Source organism: Myotis brandtii, unplaced genomic scaffold, assembly GCF_000412655.1.
Source record: "Myotis brandtii unplaced genomic scaffold, ASM41265v1 scaffold83, whole genome shotgun sequence".
Lineage (NCBI taxonomy): Eukaryota > Metazoa > Chordata > Mammalia > Chiroptera > Vespertilionidae > Myotis > Myotis brandtii.
The window spans coordinates 4,114,771-4,137,649 of record NW_005371371.1 but is presented as its reverse complement, the minus strand read 5'-3'; positions in this window follow the sequence as shown (position 1 = coordinate 4,137,649).

Below are 22,879 nucleotides of genomic sequence, written 5' to 3'. Positions count from 1 at the left end.
CCAACCATTTCATCAATAATAAGAAGGTATCTCAGAGGTCTACAGAAGGGAGAAAGGATACTAGTTAGTCATATGCTACGACAAAAAAAAAGCATGACAAACTGAAAGTTAATGACTTTTTTGAGCCCATCAGAGAAGAAAGAAACAAGACCTAAATGTTTGCTTAGGAGCAGACACATCTGGGTGCAATATAATCTGCTAGGAAGTTTAACTGGAACATTAAAAGCTGACTGTGGGCTACTGTGAGAGTGTAATGCTCCTAGGGGCAGAGTGGCGGAGTGGGCACTGACCTAGAGAGATTCTCCCACTCCTATGGGCCTTTGTTCCGGGACACTCACTAAGCTCACTCTAGGAAAATCAGAAAGAATCCGCTCCTCTCCTTCCCCACCCCACTGAGAAAATCAACCCAGAACCTTCCCCTCTCTCTCCACTGGAGACTGAATCTGCAGGGGAGCGCACTCGTGACACTCTGCTGTAATGGAAGAGGGAACAGAGCCAAGCACTGAGAATCAGCACAGACTTGTTCCTCTTAACATCCCTAAATAGGAAAAAGCTCATCTGCAGAAGAGGGGTGCACAACCAGAACAGGAGGACACTGCAGGGGGTGGAGGAGAAGGGGCAGGGAAGAAGTGCTACAACTGTAGGAAGGGCAGGGAATCTTGTGAGGGCCGCACACCCAAGATTCAGGTTCCCAGGTCTTCTCCAAGTCTGCAATCTAATCAGAATACATTAATGAACCCACCCACCCCCCTCTGCTCCCTTCTCATAGCCATGCTAGCATGCCTCCTATTAAAAATTAGGGAAACAGCTGGAGAACTGCAGAAGGAAAACTCCCTCAAGGGAGAAACACAAGCTGAAGGCATACCACCCACAGGGGAGATAAGAACAAGATATCACTAGAGGAATGGAAGTCTGTAGAGTTAACAACAAATTTTAACTCCAGTAACTAGAGCAACAACAAACATTACAACCAGCTCAAATCCCAACTAGATGAAAACAAACCCCATACTAAAGGCATGGCAGAAGGAAAATAATAAATACTTTCCTCAGTATCTACTGTCATATACAATATGTCCAGCTTTTAACACAAAATTACCAGGCATACCAAAAGGAAAGAAAAATGCAGTCTAAAGAATTAACCATTATAACCAAAACAGTTATGAAATATATGCTGAGCTATTAAATGGGGAATATAAAAATAATTTTGATTGCTATGTTAAAGGTTATAAGTAGGGAAAGTAGATAACATGCAAGATCGATCAGAAGTTAATTTCAGCAGAGACAATCTCTAACAGCCCAATGAAAACAATATAAATAAAAACAATAGTTGAATGAAACATTAGCAATGGAAAACATAATCACAGAAACTGCAGTTTCATCAGTAGACATGACACAAGAGGAATGTGATAAAAAGTCAGAAGCTTGGATCTAAACACGGAAGTAAAGAGTGTTGGAAATGAAACAAATGAAGGAAAAAATTTTATCATATTTTAATGGCTTTAAAAGATAAATTATTGTTAAGGACTAGTATTATAGTATTACAATGTATTGTGTGATTATAGCATATATAAAACTAAAATGTATGACAAAATTGGCACTGGGGATGGGAGGGAGAAATGAGGAATATACTGCTGTGAATTTCTCACACTATGCCTGATGTAGTATAATACTTAAAGGTGGCCTTAGATTATTTAAAATTATGTTTTGTAAACCCTAGCACACAATCTTCTCCTTAGTTAGAGTGATAGAGTGCACATGCTTTTCTCTATCCTATGGATTAGTACTTTATTTGCATATGACTTATCTCACAATAAAATTACTATCAAGAAAGAGAAGACAGTCTCAATTCACAGTTATAGCCCAAGTGCCATCTAACTAAACTATATTTTTGTTCCATCAGATTAACTGATGTTCATAGTTCTAGTCAGGGTCCTGTAACAAACATACCATAGACTGAGTAGCTTATAAACAACATAAATGTATTTCTTACTGTTCTGGAAGCTGAAGGTGCCAGCAGATTCAGTGTCTGGTGGAGGCCAATTTTTGGTTCGTAGATGACCATCTTCTTGCTGTACTTTCACGCGGCAGAAGGAGTGAGGGATTCTCTGGAGTTTCTTTGATGAGGGCACTAATCCCATTCATGAAAATGTTACCCTAATGATCTGATTAACTCCCAAAGACCCCCACCTCTAAAGACTATCACATTAGGGGTTAGACTTCAACATTTGAATTTTGGGTGGGAAACAGACATTCATTCTATAGCACACTTTTGCAAAATATGCACAATCTACAATTTCTTTCCCCTACATTGCTTTATTAGCCAGTATGCCTTTCCTTAAATACACTGATTTAATAGACTCTGAAATTACTAATTAATGCTAATCATTTTTTCTAAAAATCCTTTTTTTTCCTTAATCAATGCTACCTAACAATATTAGCTACCCTTTACTGAGTCTCCTTCCCAGAGGTGGCCAGATGCTTGCCCTCAGGTCTCCCAAAAGAAAGCCTGCTGAGGGGAGCCTCACTGACTGTCAGCTCCAGCCATTGACCCTTTGATTCTGCACCAGGTTTGTGCTGAGACCATACTTTCTCTGGGTTGCTACCAGTTAATGAATGAACATGGCAGAGGTACCAGAGCCATTCCTACCTGATATAAACCCCTCCAATGGGTAACCTTTGCTGGAAGCCCTCCATTGACCTGTGAAGCTGTGATCTTACAGTCTCCCTACCGGATCCATTCTTTCTCTCTTTCTATGGTAGTCTGATAGAACTCATAATCTGAAGACTTCCCTGCTTGTTTGCCTGTTTCTGACCCAACCCTCTTTATTTGTCCCAACATTTCCCTTAATAAATTTTTTGCACACCTAATTCCATCATGGCATCTGCTCCTTAGAGAACCATGACAAACCATCCATGTGTTAAGCATTCAACATTTATTAAGGCTAACCTTTACAAGTAAATATTGCTATCACCATTTTACAGTGATAAAATGTACTTCTATGTAATTTGAATTTGTTTCTGCTTGGCTCCAAATTTCATACTCTTTCTACTACTACACAACACAATCTCTATTGATAAGCAAGGTCCTTTGCAAATGGCTCAAACGATGCTTGGATAGTTAATCATATTTTTAGGCAAATAGTTGTCATATATATTTGTGTATCTTCTAAATGAAGTTCTATACAAAATCTAGTTTGATTGATTATGTACGTATGATTTGTCTCAAGTTTGATTAATTGTATCTGCAATTTGATAAAAGCTTTTAGAATCACAAAAAGATGAGCAATTCCATAAAGCACAAGTATGATCTCTACATACTCATAAAATATATTTAAATTCCTGCTCTACCACTTCTTAGACATTTTCAACTTTATCTAATAGGCCAAAAATATTAAGACATTTTGGTACCTAAGCAAAATGGAGATACTTGTAAAAATAACCTGAAGGCCCTTGTAATCCAAAAACTTGAAATTTCAGAGTTAGGGAGCAAAATAAATCTATAAATGTAAGTTATGATTTAGAAGTGACATTTTTATACCTGGATTCACTGTGCGAGAACAGAGCAGGCTTTTCCATCCTATAAAATCTGTCAAATTTCTTATAAGAGGAACAGCAGTGCCCTTGCCTCCAAATATAACTGAGAGTGGAATTGAAAAGTGCCAAACCCTCCACCACTGATTACTCTTAACAAATTAGCAGGCCAAGCTTTTCAAGTGTCAGGCATAGAATGCATGTTTAACTGGTTCTTTTATAAATGACAGACTGTGCTCTGTTTGAAATAAAATAATTTGAAAGCCATGATTAATATGAACTCTGCTTAAGAATGCTAATAACTTCTAGAAAAAAGTCTTGAGCTACTGTCCAAAGACTAGCACAATAAAAATTCATATTGTCCTGACCAGATGCTTAGTTGGATAGAACATTATCCTATACACTAAAATGGTTTCAGGTTTGATTGCCGGTCAGGGCACTTACTTAGGTTACAGGTTGGATACCCCATTGAGGCGTGTAGATTAGGCAACCAATCAATTTTTTTTTCCTTCTCTCTCCCTCTCTTCTCTCTCTCTCTCTCTCTCTCTCTCTCTCTCTCTCTCTCTCTCTCTCTCTCTCTAACCAAATAACATATCCTCAGATCAGGATTAAGAAAAATTAATATTTTAGCATCTTACTCAGGAAAAGAAAATGCACCACTGTATTAGTAATCAATATATATAAAAATCTCGTGGCCCTAACACTGTAAGGACCAAAGACCGGTGCGAGTGGGCGGGGCTGCGAGCACAGCGAGGCTGCGTGGGTTGGTGGGGCCACGTGATTTCGCGTGCTGGGCTTCTAGTAGTAACATAAGTTTTGTGTTAAGCCCAAATTTTAAAACTCTTGACTAAAATGGGAAAGAGAAATCAAAGTGGGATTAAAAATATGATGGCTCAGGAGGAATAGTAATTGACGGGTTGGGTGACTCAAACCATAGAAACAATTGGCATTTAATTTGTATATAGAGCAAACATTATCATTATTTCAATATAATAAAAAAATAATTAACATAAGTTTTGTGTTAAGCCCAAATTTTAAAACTCTTGACTAAAATGGGAAAGAGAAATCAAAGTGGGATTAAAAATATGATGGCTCAGGAGGAATAGTAATTGACGGGTTGGATGACTCAAACCATAGAAACAATTGACATTTAATTTGTATATAGAGCAAACATTATCACTATTTCAATATAATAAAAAAATAATAAGGCTCTCCTATTCAAAAAGATTACTGACTCACTATTAACTAGTACAATTATTAACTACTAAAATTTTCATGATCTTAGTGACCAAGTATAAGCCATGTTGTTGTGCCTTGCAACACTACTTCTTCATTATCATCACCATCATGATCAGCATCATCATAGCCATGACCATCTTAGTTCTGAACCTATGAGATATAATGTAATTTGTCCAGTTGAGAGTCACAGCCATTTTAGTTGTTCCAATAGGCAATTTTTCAATAGGCCTCCAAACATAGTATTCTTTCTTCTAACAAAAGTAACAAAATAGAACAGAATATGAGAGGTGATCCATTAGTAGAAAATATACAATGAAGAATTTAGGAGTAAAAGGTGTATTATGTCTGCAATTTATTCTGAAATGGCTGAGAAAAAAATAAAACCATTGTAATGTTAATATTGGGGGATTCAGAGTAAAGGGTATTCAGCAAGTCGTTGTACTATTTTTATTTATTTATTTACTAGAGGCCCAGTGCACAGATTCGTGCACTGGTGGGGTCCCTCAGCCTGGCCTGCAGGGATCAGTGACCTCCACACCACCACAGCCCTGCCTTACCCACCAGCTCGTTGGGCTCCAGCCCACTCTCTGCATCGATCCCGCACAGCATGAAGTAGTGCATGAAGCAACAGGTGGCCAGGAAGGAGCCCGAGCCCAGGCCGAGCACCATGCTGCTCCCACTCATCCCACCCCACTGCACCTACCTCTGCTGCTCAGGCACGCAGAGGGAGTGTCTGCAGGAGAGGCTCGCACTGCCGCAGCTGCACTCGCCAGCCTTCAGCCCAGCGTCTGGTGCCCGTCTGTCAGCTGAGCGGTGCTCCCACTGTGGGAGTGCACTGACCACCAGGGGGCAGCTCCTGCATTGAGCATCTTCCCCCTGGTGGTCCATGCACATCATAGGTACTGGCCGGTTGGCCGGTTGTCTGGTCTTCTGGTCTGAGTCATCCAGTTGCTTAGGCTTTTATATATATACTAGAAGCCCAGTGCACGAAATTCGTGCATGGGTAGGGTCCCTAGGCCTGGCTGGCGATCATGGCCGATTAGGTGTCCCGCCTCCATGCCTCCTCTTTCCCTTGCTCCCTCAGCACCCTGCTGCTGCTGCTGCTGGTCGCCCGCCATGTTCCATTCCAACCCCTGGTGGTCAGCACACATCATAGCAAGCAATCAAACTCCTGGTATCCCGGCTGGGGTGCCTGGCCAGCCTGGATGAGGGGATGATGGCTGTTTGCAGCTGGTCACACCCCCTTCAGGGTGGGGGTCCCCACTGGGGTGCCTGGCCAGCCTGGATGAGGGGATGATGGCTGTTTGCAGCTGGTCACACCCCCTTCAGGGTGGGGGTCCCCACTGGGGTGCCTGGCCAGCCTGGATGAGGGGATGATGGCTGTTTGCAGCTGGTCACACCCCCTTCAGGGTGGGGGTCCCCACTGGGGTGCCTGGCCAGCCTGGATGAGGGGATGATGGCTGTTTGCAGCTGGTCACACCCCCTTCAGGGTGGGGGTCCCCACTGGGGTGCCTGGCCAGCCTGGATGAGGGGATGATGGCTGTTTGCAGCTGGTCACACCCCCTTCAGGGTGGGGGTCCCCACTGGGGTGCCTGGCCAGCCTGGATGAGGGGATGATGGCTGTTTGCAGCTGGTCACACCCCCTTCAGGGTGGGGGTCCCCACTGGGGTGCCTGGCCAGCCTGGATGAGGGGATGATGGCTGTTTGCAGCTGGTCACACCCCCTTCAGGGTGGGGGTCCCCACTGGGGTGCCTGGCCAGCCTGGATGAGGGGATGATGGCTGTTTGCAGCTGGTCACACCCCCTTCAGGGTGGGGGTCCCCACTGGGGTGCCTGGCCAGCCTGGATGAGGGGATGATGGCTGTTTGCAGCTGGTCACACCCCCTTCAGGGTGGGGGTCCCCACTGGGGTGCCTGGCCAGCCTGGATGAGGGGATGATGGCTGTTTGCAGCTGGTCACACACCCTTCAGGGTGGGGGTCCCCACTGGGGTGCCTGGCCAGTCTGGGTGAGGGGCTGAGGGCTGCTTTCAGGCTGGCGGTTGTTGACTGAAGCTCCCAACCGCTCCTTTTTTTTCTCTTTTTTTATTTTATTCTGGGCCAGCTTTAGCTCTGGCTCTAGCTCTGAGGCTTCGTATCTGGTTTGTTTGCCGTTCTATAATCGAAACAATGTATAACTTCAGCTCTGAGATCCCGGCAGGCTGAAAGCTGGTTTCTGGGGTTTTGTTTAGCTCCTACATTTGCAACATAGTACATAGTTGCTTAGAGTTGCAACTCAGAGGCCGGCAAGTCAGGTGGGGAACGTTGTAGTCTGCAGTCACTGGAGCAAGCAAGCCTCATGTTCGCTTCCAGCTGCCTGGCTGCCGGCCGCCATCTTGGCTGACAGTTAATTTGCATAAGGATATGCTGATTAGCCAATGGGAAGGGTAGCGGTCGTACGCTAATTACCATGTTTCTCTTTTATTAGTGTAGATAGAGATAGATAGATGATAGATAGATAGATAGATAGATAGATAGATAGATAGATATTTTTTATTAATCGTCACCTGAGGATATTTTTTTCCATTGATTTTTAGAGAAAGTGGAAGGGAGGGGAAGAGAAAAACATCAAAACATCAATGTGAGAAAGACACATCGACTGGTTGCCTCCTGCATGTGCCTTGACAAGCACTGCAGATTGACCAAGGTATATTTTTAGAGAAAGTGGAAGGGAGGGGAAGAGACAGAAAGAAAAACATCAATGTGAGAAAGACACATCGACTGGTTGCCTCCTGCATGTGCCTTGACAAGCACTGCAGATTGAACCTGAAACCAAGGTATGTGCTCTTAACTAGAATTGAACCTGTGACCCTTCAGTCTGAGGGATGACATGCTATTCACTGAACCATACTGGCTAGGGCTCTTTGTACCATTATTATAAACTAGTGTCCTGTCATGCACATTGAAAATAAATTAATTAGAAGTTGGTAGGCAGGGCGGGACTGAACGAGACGAGCCAGACATACCCTGGAGACAACCTCCTGTGGTCCCTCCCTGGTCTGCCACACCTGGGCCACGGCTTGAAGGATGTCTGCGGAGTGAACGGGGTCCCTCCAGCAGGGGGGTGGTCCCTCAGCCTGGCCTGAGTGGATTGGCTGAAGCTGGCTCTCCGACATCTCCCAAGGGGTCCTGGATTGCAAGAGGGTGGTTCTTGGGTCACGCACCCCAGAATCGGGCTCCCTCCTCTCTGGTTCTGGGCTGTGTCACCTGTTGCTGCCAAGTCACCACAGCTCAATAGCTCCTGTGTTGAGCATCTGCCCCCTGGTGGTCATTGCACATCACAGCTACCGGTTGGATGGTCAAACGGTCGCTTAGCCTTTTATATATATAGATTTTCTCTAAGTTTTTAATTATATACAAATTTATAGATAGTTCATAAATATTGGAATGGTTGACAACTTATATTAAGTCTATAGCCAATAATAAGTTTTCCCTGATAATTAAGACGGTGCCTCTAATTCTGAATGACCTTGCCTCTGTAATAATAGGAATATTGTTTCTCACTGTATAAAAATGCAAGAAATATTCAAGCATGAAGAGATACTATGTCTATGAAAGATTTCTGAATTATCAACATTTTTGGTTGTTGCAATCTTTGTTTTAATTAGCAACAGCATCTGTAATAAAGACATCACTTTCCTGTGCATTAATATGTCAATAATTCTAAGTAGACAGAAAAGAGAACCAATTATGTGTTAGATATCTGCTAGGCTTTGTGCTAGGTATTCTAGATAATCCTATATGTAATCCTTCTAAGAACTCCTCTGAGATATCTGTTACAAGACCCATTTTATAGATGAAAACATTGAGTGCTAGAGAAATAGCAGGCATTAAAAAGTGAAGCAGGAAAAAAAAAAGTGAACCAGGAAAAAAAAAAGTGAAGCAGGTTTTAAGCACAGTTGTGTTTTTCCTCCAGTTCAGAGCACAAGACAGTATTAATATTACAATGTGTTTAGAAAAAGAAGTGTATATTGTACCATATAAAATACAGTCAAAGAAACTAGCACTATTAATCCCTAAGAAGAGAAGATGTGATAGCCAGTATCTCTGTCATGGGTCAGTCTCTAGAAAGATTGGCAGGGTTTGGATAAACAACAGTTTAATATTGAAAACTATTGTTCAAAGATCCATGAAATTTTTACTGGTTAAAAAATAATGTTGATGATGAGATTCATCTTTCTTACTGTCAGAGAAGGAAATTTCAACTAAGCAGGGAGGGAAAGGCCAGAATGAACACTGGTTTTGGATGAGAATCAGAGACATCAGTGTGAATGCATATCTATTTAATATGTAAATTCAAGTAGATAAATGCAGAAATAATTATAGATATTTGTGCATGTACAGGTTATGCATGACTTCATAGTCACGTAAGTAAACAGGTAAGGAGGGATTTTCTTACAGAAGAATTTCAAAAATGGAACTTAACTCTCCTACCATAGTTTATTTACAAAAACAAAAAAAGCCAAACGAGGCCAATTATTTGCTCTTGTCATTTTCTATATATTGTCACCAAAACATTGTTTAAATGTTAATGCCTATATCCACTCACCACTCAACAATATTGCACAGAAGACCTTCAAACTGTAGACAACTTTCTCCAATAGATCAAACTTTATATTCAACATCTAAACTGAATCCTTAAGCTAGCTAGAGAATTTAATTTTTAAAAAATATTTTTTATATTTTTAATGTATCTTTATTGATTTCAGAGAGGGAGAGAGAGATGAAACACAATGATGAGAGAGAATCATTGATAGGCTGCCTCCTGGGGATTGAGCCCGCAACCCAGGCATGTGCCCTGACTGGGAATCGAACCGTAACCTCCTGGTTCATAGTTCAGTGCTCAACCACTGAACCATCTACCTAGAGAATTTTAAAGAAAACCCAGATTCTGAGAGGAAAAGGAAAGACCAAGAGGAAGATGGTAGTGTCAGCTCAAAAAAACTTGTTTAAGAGCAAAATAAAATTGCTCTTTCCCAGAGTGAGTGTGAACATAAACAAGTCAGCTACCCCAGAGAAGAAATTTGATGACAAGCAGTTTGAAAGTGGATTGACTATTGTTAATGTATAGTGGTGATTTATGCTTGGCAGGACTACTTTTGATTAATCATTACTTGAAGTTCTAAAAGATCCCAGGACAGTGAATTGCCAAATTAACATTGCATATATTTCATTTTTCAAGACATAAAGCATTTTCACAGGTCTGGTTAGCAGATTTAAAGACAAGATTCAGTGAAATGGGCTTTTTAATTGGTGTTGTTAATTTCCTTAATGAAAATTAATTTCAAAATAGTTGGGTTTTTGCAAATGCTTATTAGAGTGTCATGTAAGAGGTAAGTACCAAAGATGAAAAAGAAAGAAAAACCTGACATCCAGATGCCGTGAATAAACTGGCATTCTAAGTCAAAGATGTTCATCAAAATCAAAGTTGCTTGATAAGCTAACTGGTCTCATGGCTTCCTTTGTGATTTGGAATGATAGATGCTAAAGAGGATATGATAGTTTAACACCTCCAATTAGTGTTGTTATTTTATTGAACCTGGAAATAAGGTTGCAATTATGCACTGATGCATATTTCTCCTTGGTAATTTGAACAATAGGATCATCTGCATAAAATAATAGTCTGTTGCTTTAATCCTAACCCTTTTTTCTGTATTATTTATCAGTGACTGTTCCAGTACTTAAAAAGCAATCTATATAATGAAAGCCTAAGTGACTGTTACGGCAGAATGACCAGAACAACTGGTTGCTATGATGCGCACTGACCACCAGGGGGCAGACGCTCAACACAGGTCCTGCCCCCTGGTGGTCAGTGTGCTCCCACAAGGGCAGCACCACTCAGCCAGAACCCGGGCTAATGACTGGCGAGTGCAGTGGCAGTGGTGGGAACCTCTCCCACCTCTGCTGCAGTGCTAAGGAGCAGCAAGCAGGTGGGCAGTAAGGAGCAAGGGGTCCAAGACTGCAAGAGGGCACAGGCCGGGCTGATGGACACCCCACCGCAGTACACAAATTTCATGCACCGGGCCTCTAGTACTTTTATAATTGCCATGTGTAATTGCCTATGTGAGGATCATATATATGTGTGTGTGTATATATATAAATATGGTGAGGTGAAAGGTTTACATTGTTCATATGAAAAATAATACAATAATTAATAATAATACAAGAATAAACTGTTTCATGTACTCACAACTGTAAACCTACTTTTGCCACACCCTGTGTGTGTGTGTATTTAATTAGTGTAAAAAGTGCATAATATAACTTACCCTCTGAACAATTCCAAGGTGATATTTTGGATCCTTATATTTTTACATTTATTCTTTGTGTCTAACACTATATGTCTAACACTATAAAAAATTGAAATAAATCAAAGCATCAATAACAGGCCTGATGTGCTTTTGTCCCATAATCTTTAATTAGGAAGACATTTAAATCCTTTAAATGATTATTAAAGGCTTTTCACTCATCATAGAAATGTAGTGAAGCCCAGTAGCTTTCACTGTAGGGACTACAAGACCCTGTGAATGAGGAGCTGTGCTTCCTGATTACTCAATTTCTGAGTTGATACTGAGCATCTCTTACAATGGGAGTCAAGTGAAGTTGTAAGCCCAGATTTATATGGAAATTCTTGCAATAATGAAAAGCTCTTTAGTGTTGTCTTTAAACAATGGGTAGAATATATATGCAATACATGATGTCGGTCTGCCTTAGAGCGTATGTCTCAAAGCACCCACTTGTTGCGAGCAGAAGCTATTTATTGTTCACGTTTGTATGATGCAGCTAATGCCATGCCCCATGCAAAGTGACCATTTGTGTTTGTAGACTTGAGTTTGACACAGACAAAAAGAAACATCCAAAAAATATTCTGTTAAGCATCTTCTCCTTACTCTAAAATCTCTAATCATAACAGAGTCTTAATGAAGCCCTGAGGATCCACTGATTCACCATAAATATCACCCAAAGTTAATGAGCTGTAAATTCTGCCCAATAATGGTCCTGGATAGGAGGAACAAGGGTTTGTGACTAGGACTAATTATGGCAAAGGGCATCGTGTTTGACAAATGATTTGTTGCAAACCTATGGCAGAATAAGCCAGAGGAAATTGCTGCCGTGTAGCTCATCAGCCAGGGTTCATCAATTGGCATGGGTTAATTCAGTTTCCTGACATCTAGTTCTTTCAAGAGGTTATTTTTGACATTGGGCGGCTTTGTTCTACACTTTATCAGATCTCTAACAAGGTTGTTCATCATCCATTATTTAATGTTTCTAAAATGAAAAAAAAAAAACACTTAACCACTCCTGAAGTGAAAAATAAGCTTGTATTCCCATTGTCTTATATTTTGATTATTACAGTCATCTCTTTGAAGATTTTTTGCCTTTTCCCCTACTTTTAAATGTTTTGAAAATATAAAATTTCATTTTTGTGTCCTTATATTTATTGTATTCCTCCATTTTGATTTTTTTTCTTTTTTGTTAATCCTCACCCAAGGATATTTTTCAATTGATTTTTTAGAGAGAATGGAAGGGAGAGGGTGAGATACATTGATGTGAAAGAGACATATCGGTTGGTTGCCTCCTGCATGCACCCCGACCAGGGCCAGGGAACCTGCAACCAAGGTACGTGCCTTTGACCAGAATCAAACCCGGGACCCTTCCGTCAGCAGGCTGATGCTCTATTCACTGAGCCAAACTGACTAGGGCTGTATTCCTTTATTTTAAAACAAGTTTCCGTTGGTTTGAAACTGAGGAAAGTTACTTTTTTGTTTACATAACATTCCTGCAATTCATTGTGCTTTTATAAAATGGTTCTCCTTCTTGTTAATGTTATTAACTATACCTTTATGCATACTTGCATAAAGGGAGCTAACAAGTATAAGTGCCATGTGGATGCTAGGTAGAGATGGTATGAGTGGATGACCACTTCTAAGAGTGGGAGGGGTCATATAGATTTCTTTTTTTAGTATATTAATCAGCTTTGTAAAATATTAGTCATTTTCTTTTAATGACCCAGTGATTCCACTTCTGGGAATAGATCCAAAAGAACACAATACACAAATTTGAAAAGAATATATGCACTCCTATGTTCATTGCAGCATTGTTTACTAGTATAATAGGCAAGATATGGAAGCAACTCAAGTATCCATCAGTAGATGAGTGGATAAGAAGTGTTGGTACCTATATACAATGGAATAGTACTCAGCCATAAAAAAGAATGAAATCTAAAGAACAAAACAAACAAATAAAAAAATTGAAACAAACCATAGATACAGAGAACAGATGACGGTTATCAGAAGGGGACAGAATTTGGAGGACTGCATGCAAAAAGTGAAGGGATTAAGAAGTACAAAATGGTAGTTACAAAATAGTCACAGGGATATAAAGTACAACATAGGGCAGTGATGGCGAACCTTTTGAGCTCAGCGTGTCAGCATTTTGAAAAACCCTAACTTAACTCTGGTGCCGTGTCATATATAAAAATTTTTTTATATTTGCAACCATAGTAAAACAAAGATTTATATTTTTGATATTTATTTTATATATATAAATGCCATTTAACAAAGAAAAATCAACAAAAAAATGAGTTTGCATGTCACCTCTGACACACGTGTCATAGGTTCGCCATCACTGACATAGGGTATATGGTCATTGATCCTATCTAATAATAGACAAACAGGGTAATTGACCGTACCTTTGCTACGCCTCCCATTGGCTAATCAGCACGATATGCAAATTAACCTCCAACAAAGATGGCAGTTAATTTGCATACATAGGCGCCCAGCGGCTATCGGCTATTGGAGCCTGCAATCAGACCTGAGAGGTCCCCTGCCCAGGCCTGACGCCTTGGTCAGAAGCATTAGGCCTGGGCATGGGCGGAGCCGCGATGGTGGGGAGCAGTGGGGAAGCCAGTGATGGTGGGGAGCAGAGCGGAGCCCACGATGTGGGGAGCTGGGGGTCCCCGCCCAGGCCTAACACCTCAGAGGCATTAGGCCTGGGCAGGGGCGGAGCCGGTAATCGAGGGAGCTGGGGGTCCCCTGCCCACGCCTAATGCCTGGGCCACAGGCGTTAGGCCTGGGCAGGGGCAGAGCAGGAGATCGCGGAGAGCTGGGGGTCCCCTGCCCAGGCCTAATGCCCTGGCCAGAGGCATTAGGTCTGGGCAGGGGCAGTGCCAGCGATCACGGGTAACAGGGCCGGAGCCAGCGATGGTGAGAGCTGGGGGTCCTCTGCCCAGGCCTAATGACTTTGCCAGAGGCGTTAGGCCTGGGCAGGGTAGGAACCTGCGATTGCGGGGAGCAGGGCGTCCCCTGCCCATGGCATTAGGCCTGGACAGGGTCGGAGCCAGCAATGGCGGGGAGCTGGGGGTCCCCTGTCCAGGCCTAATGCCCTGGCCAGAGGCGTTAGGTCTGGGCAGGGGCGGTTCCAGCAATCAGGGGTAGCAAGGGCGGAGCTGGCGATGGTGGGAGCTGGGGGTCCCCTGCCCAGGCCTAAGGCCTTGGCCAGAGGCATTAGGCCTGTGCAGGGGGGGAGCCAGCGATTGCGGGGAGCAGGGAGGGAGCTGGCAATGGCGGGGAGCAGGGGCAGAGCTAGCGATCATGGTGAGCCGGGGCTGAGCCGATGATTGAGGGAACTGGAGGTCCCCTGCCCAGGGCTAATGACTCAGCCAGAGGCATTAGGCCTGGGCAGGGGCCAAGCCAGCAATTGGTGTGAACTACAGAGGAAACACCTTTTATGACTGCTCATTGGCTTAGCTCCCTGTATGCCACTGGTAATATTCTTAGTAACTTGGGTAATAAGAATCCAAATAGGTGATCTAGGGTTTTTTACCACACTCCTGGAGAAAAAAAAAGGGGGGTCTGCTGCTGGAGGGTTAAGAAATGTCATATCCTGCCCTAGCTGGTTTTGCTCAGTGGATAATGCCTCAGCCTGCCCACTCCTGGATCTGGGTTCAATTCTGACTAAGGGCATGTACCTAGGTTGCAAGCTCCTCCCTGGCCTGGGCCCAGGTCAGGGCTCATGCAGGAGGCAACCAATCAAAGTGTTCCTCTCACTTTGATGTTTCTCTCTGTCTTTCCCTTTCTCTTCCACATTCTCTAAAAATCAATGGAAACATATCCTCAGGTGAGGATAAAAAAAAAAAAAGAAAGAAATGTCATATCCTATGAAAGACACTTCTTGAAAATGCCTAAAGAAAGTTGTCATTTTTTCATGGTAAAGGGACTGGAGTCCGTGTTGATGAAAACACCTTGGTGGCTGCGGTGACTGGCAGTGGCTGCAACAGTGCGGTGATGGGGCTGGTGCCTTCCCCTGATCAGCCCGGTCGACTCCCACAAAGGGAGGCCAGACTGTGGCTTAGGCCCACTCCCCAAGGGGAGCAGGGAGCAAGAAAGAAAGAAAGAAAGAAAGAAAGAAAGAAAGAAAGAAAGAAAGAAAGAAAGAAAGAAAGAAAGAAAGGTCATATTCTATGAAAGACACATCTTGAAAATGCCTAAAGAAAGTTGTCGTTTTTCATGGTAAAGGGACTGGAGTCCGTGTTGATGAAAACACCTTGGTGGCTGCAGTGACTGGCAGTGGCTGCAACAGTAGGGTGATGGGGCTGGTGCCTTCCCCTGATCAGCCCGGTTGCCTCCCACAAAGGGAGGCCAGACTGTGGCTTAGGCCCGCTCCCCAAGGGGAGCAGGGAGTAGGACATCCCCTGAGGGCTCCCAGTATGTGATAGGGGGCAAGCTGGGCTGAGGGATCCCCCCCTCCAGTGCACAAATTTTTGTGCATCGAGCCTCTAGTATTGTAATAACTATGTATGGTGCTAGGTGGGTACTTGCAATGTCGTGGGAATCACTTTGTAAGCATAGGATTATCTACCCACTGTGCTGCATACCTGAAACTAATGTAAAATAATATTGAATATCAACTGTAATTGAAAAATAATTTTTTAAAACCTAAAAAAGAAAACCGAAAACACTTGATATACAGAATTAGATATAAAATATAAGGTAGGGCTAGTATTCACATCATAACCAGGCAACAGGTGTACATAGAAATCTATGATCCAAATTTATAACAAACTAATTTAAGAAGAGAAAGGTGCACAAAATTGAAGAGGTGAAAGTGTATATCAAGGTTATGGAGCTATTGTGGTTAGCTGCTCTTATTTACTATGTTAGGACTTCTTTAGTTTCAGGTGATATAAACCCAAGCCAAATTAGCTCACTCAAAATAAAAGAAATGTATGGGCATGCAGCTGGGCAGTCCTAGAGCTCTGTTGTCTCCAGAGGTTACAATAATCTCCTTCTCTGGCAGGCTGCCTTCATGAGCTAACCAAGATTGAGGCAGGAAGTTCCTGCTTGCGTCATTCTCCTGGCTAACAAGCCCAGGGAAATCAAAAGCACATCACTCCTGATTGTTCCAGCAGATGACTTTGGAGGATTCTGATTAGGCCGTCTTGGGTCAAATGCTGATCTATTTGATAATTACGGTACACCAGGTGGATACAGGACTTTTGTGAACAGTTTAAAGTTATGCCCAACTTTGGTGCAAGACAAGGAGAGGAGTCAGAGCTATTTAATCCCCATGAAATGAGTCCTACACAAGAAGGCTTGGTTTGCAACCTGAAAGGGCCTGGTGTTGGCTGAAGATAGAACCTGTGGTCTCCCTGATATCTGTAGTCACCACCGGCCACTACAACCTCATCTCTGGGAGGCCTGCTGGAGCACTCAGCCTTTCACATAGACCCCAGAAGAGGAATAGTGACCATCAAGGATGGGCAAATAGGTTGAATGCGCAGGCCCTTTTTTTTTTTTATCTTCCTGATCCTAATCTCTTCTCCTGTTCTCAATTTATATGGGCTCTGATTCTGTTTATCAATCTCTGTCATTCTGATGCCAGCCCTACAATCTGATCTTACTTATCTCTTTTTAGGGCCTGAGCAAGAATGGCCAGAGATCCTTGCATGAACATGTTTTGACAGCTTATTCCATTGTTTATTGTTTTTAATATTTTTATCTGTTAATAGCACCATTTGAGACAAGTGTCCTATCCTAAATCACCGAACCCCTATACAGTTACGTGCTCTTGTCTGTAAAACAGATATGACAGCTTTTAACTGAAGTAGTGGAGTGCTTCCTAGTTAGTCCCCCTAATAGAAAAAGTTTACCCAGTATTCAAAGATCCGAGTTTCTCCTCTGATTTTCAACATTTTAGTGTTTGTATACAAAAGCCTTTCTTCTGAAAGATTTGAATCTGCCCTACAAAATTTAATATCCCCCTTGGTTTAGAGAAAGCAATATTCTCCAGTTTTATCTTCCTGGATGGTTGCTCTGGGCCCAGGGTTGGCACTCTGGAGAAAGGGTGTCGGGTATGACCTTCCATAGCCTGGTGACAGAACACTCAATAATCCTCTTAATGGCATATCTGCTTTCCTTGGAAGAATAATAAAATCAACAGTGGCAGCTTTTATCATTTTTCTGATTCCTAATGGTAACCTAAAGCATTGTTAATGTTTCCCAGAGTAACACGCCATTGAAATCTTCTCAGTGAGAAGAAACCTTGGAAATGTGTCTTTGCTCCTGGATATAGTCCAGTTCAGAGGCAGTGTGGTGCAATGAGCAGCAAACCCAGCAGAATGTCTGGGTGAACATGCAGGGAACTGGGGTGGAGGTAGATCATCTTTAGGATACTCTCTGGAAATAAAATTTGTGAATTAATAGAACTAGACTGCATCTTTTAAGGAAAATGTATCCTAGTTAATACAATTTTATAATATATGAAAATAAAACAAAAATGAGAAAGAGGCAATGATTGTACAAGTTTGAGACTCTTACTATCAAGGGAGGAGGAGGATTGACTGGGAAGATGGGGAGCCCTGTGGGCCAGGGTCAAGGATTGAGGTCCAAGGGATGGTAAAAAGTATGCATTGGGCCAGCGTCCTTTTTGGGCTGGGTACCTGCCTGTTGTAGGCCTTCTGGGAGGCCGTCAGTGTTGCATCATCGCATGGAGACTTTTCATGGCTTTAGTTCACCACCCCCGCTGGGAAGAAAAATCTAGAGACAGTGATGTAGGAATTCCATGGATTTCACTTTGCTCCCACACTGACACTCCAGGTGTGCGTCTGAAATTCATTTCCTAATTTTCATAGACTTGAACTCAAACAACAACAACAACAACACACACACACACACACACACACACACACACACACACTACTGTTTCTTTTTTGGAGGTTGTGCATAATAGAGACTAAGATTTCAGAGTGGCTTGCTCAGAACAGTGCCTGACAGAAAGCCAATGCTTTGTTGCTGTTGTTATTGTGAATGTGATTATTGACATTATGGATAATGTGGCAAATGAGAAAAATTCATAATTGGAAATTAAACATAGTGACCTACATTTGTATAAGTGATGCATTATTCCATGATGCATTATGTTGCTAGACACCAGCTTATTTTATGGAGGCTATATTTAGAAATATAATACATTTAAAGAGAAATGGTCTATGTAATCCATGATTTCAAATATGTCAATAAAATGTGCTTTTTAATTACACTTTTATTTTGTGAAGAATTGTATAAGGACTCCAAAAAATGTATACACACTTTTTTTCTGATAGCTCAATTGATGTTTCTTTGTTTTTGTTTTTCAGATTTAACCTATTTGAATTAATAATTATTCAAAGTATGTATTTGTAAGCTAAACTTTTTATAAAATAAAGAAATACTTCAAATTAAATTTTTTCCCTGTGAGAATGAAATAAAAATTCTTAGAATAGCCCTGGTCAGGTAGCTCAATTATTTAGAACGTTGTCCCATTACACCAAGATTGCAGATTTGATCCCCTGTCAGGGCACATACAAGAATAAACTGAGTTAAAACCTGTTTCCACCAGATGGTAAATAATGAGTCTGTGACTAGTATTTAAACTGTTTGACACAGTGCAAAGAGCATTTTCAATGTTTTGATAAGTGACTTTTAATGTACTATTATTGCTTCCCTTTCTTTTCCCATTCTAGCAACCTGGGGCCTGATTATTTTCACTCTTGGAAAAATTATTCATTAAATGAAATACCAAAAAGCATGGGGTCTGAAGCCTGGGTGGAGACAAGAGTGTTGGTCTTTTTGAAAGCTTTCAGTGATTCTAATGTGAAGCCAGTGGTAAGAACTATCACTTTTGCCATTGCCAGCAGCGTGAAAATTCTCCCCAGCCTTAGCTGCTTCTGGATCTTTACACAAAACTCAGATTCCTGGTGAGAGGATCTTTTTGCATTAGCCTGGGCAATGTCTCCACATGAGGTCAGAGTTCCACTGACTGCATTCAGGTTGGGAGAGACTGTTTCCCAAAGAAAGGGATGCAGGACAGATCGGAGCCCAGGAGGCCACTGCAGTATCCAGTAATAATTAGAGGACAGCATTTGGGGATTCTCTAAGGGAACATCAAAGAATGATGGAAATGTTCTACAGCTTGTCTTGACTCATGGTTATTCAAGACAAAACTACCTGAATGCTTAAGATCGGTGCATTTTATTACATATAAATTTTAAATAAATAAATAAACTACTTTATAGAAACTTTGGTGACTCAAACTGTCTGCATTAGTAAGATGTAATTTATTAGCAGTCTTTCAATCCTGTTCTGTATCATAATCTACCATTCAATAAAATGAAAGAGGAAACTCAGGAGGAAAAAACACACAGTAGTTTGTTTCTTTTGATATTTTGTATTTCTTAATGCGGGTTAGTAGATCAAAGATTAAGAATCCCATACACACATGCACTTACAAATGAAATGATGTGTCTTCAATATTTAGGTAATCACTTCCATTTTTTTCATTCACTGTTAAGTGGATTTACTGTTGCTAGTGCTTTATAAAATTGGCTTCAATATTAATATGGTTAGAATATATAGATCCTCTTTTAAAATTCTAGTCTCCTGTATATCATTTAAAAATTGTTCCTTAGAATAGCATTATAATACCCATTTGCAGTTGAGAAAACAAAGTGAGTAACATTTTAATTGGCTTAATAAAAAAGGAACTCAAAAGGTTTTGTTCTGCTGTAATTTATATTTCTATAAATATAATGTTCAAGAAATTTATACATATCATTACCTCTTGTTTTGAATAAAAAAGCAAGATATTGGAGAACAGACCAAAAAGCCTATATTTGTATATTTTCCTTGATTTCCTTTATGAAAAAGAGTCCTATGTAGTTTGTGTTCTGAGTAACTCTTAGAAATCCAAATGTTTATGTGTGCAGCATAATTTTTATATTTGAAGTCAACCACACATATACCCACATTTCTATACATATGTCTATATGTTTTCTAATCTCTAAGCAAAAAATATTTATATGATAAACTAATTTATATACTCTTTTTATCCACTAATATTTATTAAGTAACTGCTGTGAGTTGAGCACTGTGTTTGAATATATAAAGAAACAATAACCTTATAGAAATCCTACTCTAGAAACTCTATTACTTGTTTTGAGAAACAGGTGGGGAAAAAATCTCGAAGCCAAAAACTTAGTAATAAAACTTGTGAGGGAAATGATGAAAAGGACTTGGAAGAAAGATACTGGAGAGATAACTCATGAGTAATGACAATCCTAGATAGTGGAGGGAAAGGCCAAATAATATTGAAAATTAGTCAGAGGTGAAAAAACAGCTGGGATCGGTAATTTAAAAGGCATTCCCGAAGCCTGGGACAGTTTTTTGACATGTCTAGGTCTCATTCCAATAATAAAGAAAATACAGTGTAACTTTGTGATAGGGCAAGTTAAATAAAAGTATAAAAATGGAATCCAGTTATTGATGAAAAAGCCTGATAGATAGGTCACAGTGGAACAATATTCTAAACTTTGGAGAGACCAGGACTGGAACCAAGAATACTGTGGCAAGACAAGATAGCAACCATCTGCTCAGAAAAATAAAGATAGTCTTGGAATTTCAAAGATTAGGAGGCATTCTGCCTGAGCTGGTCTTGGCTTGTTGGCTCTGAGCTCATGCCCTCTCCTTCCCTAGAGCCTGTGTCCTCAAACCAAGCTTCCCAGACCCCTTCGCCAGCTGGCTTCTGAATAGCTTCTAATAATAGGAGACCCTGACAAGAGGTTGGCAAGTTCGAGGAAAGAGATACCGAGATAATTCTTCTTCCTCCTCTCTGCTTCAGGCATCCTTGGCTCACACTGACTATCTCTTCTATGGTTCCAGGTCCCATCGCAATTCTGGCAATACTGCCTCGTCCCTTATCCCCCCAGCCCTAATTGAAATAGCTGTTTCTTGCTATTGTTAATCAGTGGGCTGCCTCATCTCTAGTTTCCTGTGATTGGTCTTTCACTACTGAACTGCCTCACCTGGACTCTATTTCATTGACAAGACCCTGATACATTGTCTGCATTTGCAATCTACCAATATCCTAAGTATTCTGAGAAATAACTGTCGAAACAGAGCAGATATCTCAGGGAACACTAAGAGGGAGAAAGAGTGGAAGAATCCATTTAAATTCATATAACAATGGATTTTGCAATAACATTGTTAAACACTAATGGGTGATGATAACGAAAATGAGGATTTGAAAAATTATCTTTTTGTAAAGCTCCTTAAAATAAAAGAGATGTATAATAAGGGTGAGTTTAATAACATTCCGGAAATAAATAATTGTAAACGTGGGGGGCATGCAAAAATTATTTAACATTGGTATGTTCTCATAAAATAGGAAGAAGGTTTGGAAAGCATCCTGGAACTTCCAACTTCACAGGAAAAAAAGAAAAATTTATCCAACCATGAAAATTTTTAAAAATCACAAAAGAGGAGAAAATAACACCATAAAGTAATTACTAAGTATAAGTGCAACTTAAAGATTTATACTAACTTTATCACTTAGGATACAAAATGTCAGTGGGTTAAGTGTCATCTCACATACAATAAATGTGAGACTCTATTATAAACAAAAATAGCTATTATTTACAAAACAAGGTAACAGAAAAAGGTTTAAAGTTAAGCGGATGTCAAAGGCACACAGAACAAATGAAAATGAAAAGAAAGCCCCCAATGTAATGTTCACATCAAATCATACACAACTCAGGCTGAAAGCATTAAATTGGGCAAAAGTGAGCTACTATATGTGATTTTAAAGTGTGTAGTTTTCAAAAAATAAACCTTTATGCCTCAACCACCATAGCATGTGTACATACACACATGCACACACACACACGTGTAGAGGAGGCAGTAAAGCAGAGATTTTATAACACTGTTGTTGCAGGCCTGACTCTTTGCCAAAGCTTCTGATGGAGGAAACAGAATAGCATCAAACAGCATCGTTAGGCTTGTAGGATCAGGCAGCAGCTGTACTAATAAAGGAGATGGCTTTCTAAGCTGAGGGATGAGAGTAATAAAACAGATTTCTCTTTGTCTCTTGTCTCTGCAAACTTATTAAGTGAACATCAAATTTGCATCAATGTTACAAGACCCCTGAGAGTCACTGCTTGCTACTGGAGTGCCAAGCAGCTCTCCATGCTCATGTCTGGGAGCAGATCTTCAAGGAGTGTACCCTTGCCTGCAGTAGTGGTCTTAGATTAGAGCAGATGGTATCTAAGGTCTCTTCTAGTTCTGTTATTCCAATACATTGAAAAATTTCTACCAGGTAGTTACTATTCATAAAGCATATGGCAGTATATTCTCAGATTTGTATAATGCACAGACTCCTTTCATAGGGAATAAAAATTTTCTGGAAATTTGATCATATAGTGACTTAAATCTGTACAACCTGGTATAAATTCTTACTCTTAATAGTCCTACCCACCTATAAAATCAAAAGAAAGTATACAATAAGTGAAAACAAAACTAGAAAAGTAAATATTTTTAAAATCAAAAGTATTTATTCAACTAAATTATTTTGTTGAAATCAAATTACAAATGATTACTTTAATAATAAAGAATATTTATTTAATAATAAGGAGGATTTTCCCTGTCTAATTATGTTTTAATATTTATTTCCATGTTGACTTAAATATACTATACTAGAGGCCCGGTGCACAAAAATTTGTGCACTCGGTGGGGAGGGGGGGTCCCTCAGCCCGGCCTGTGCCCTCT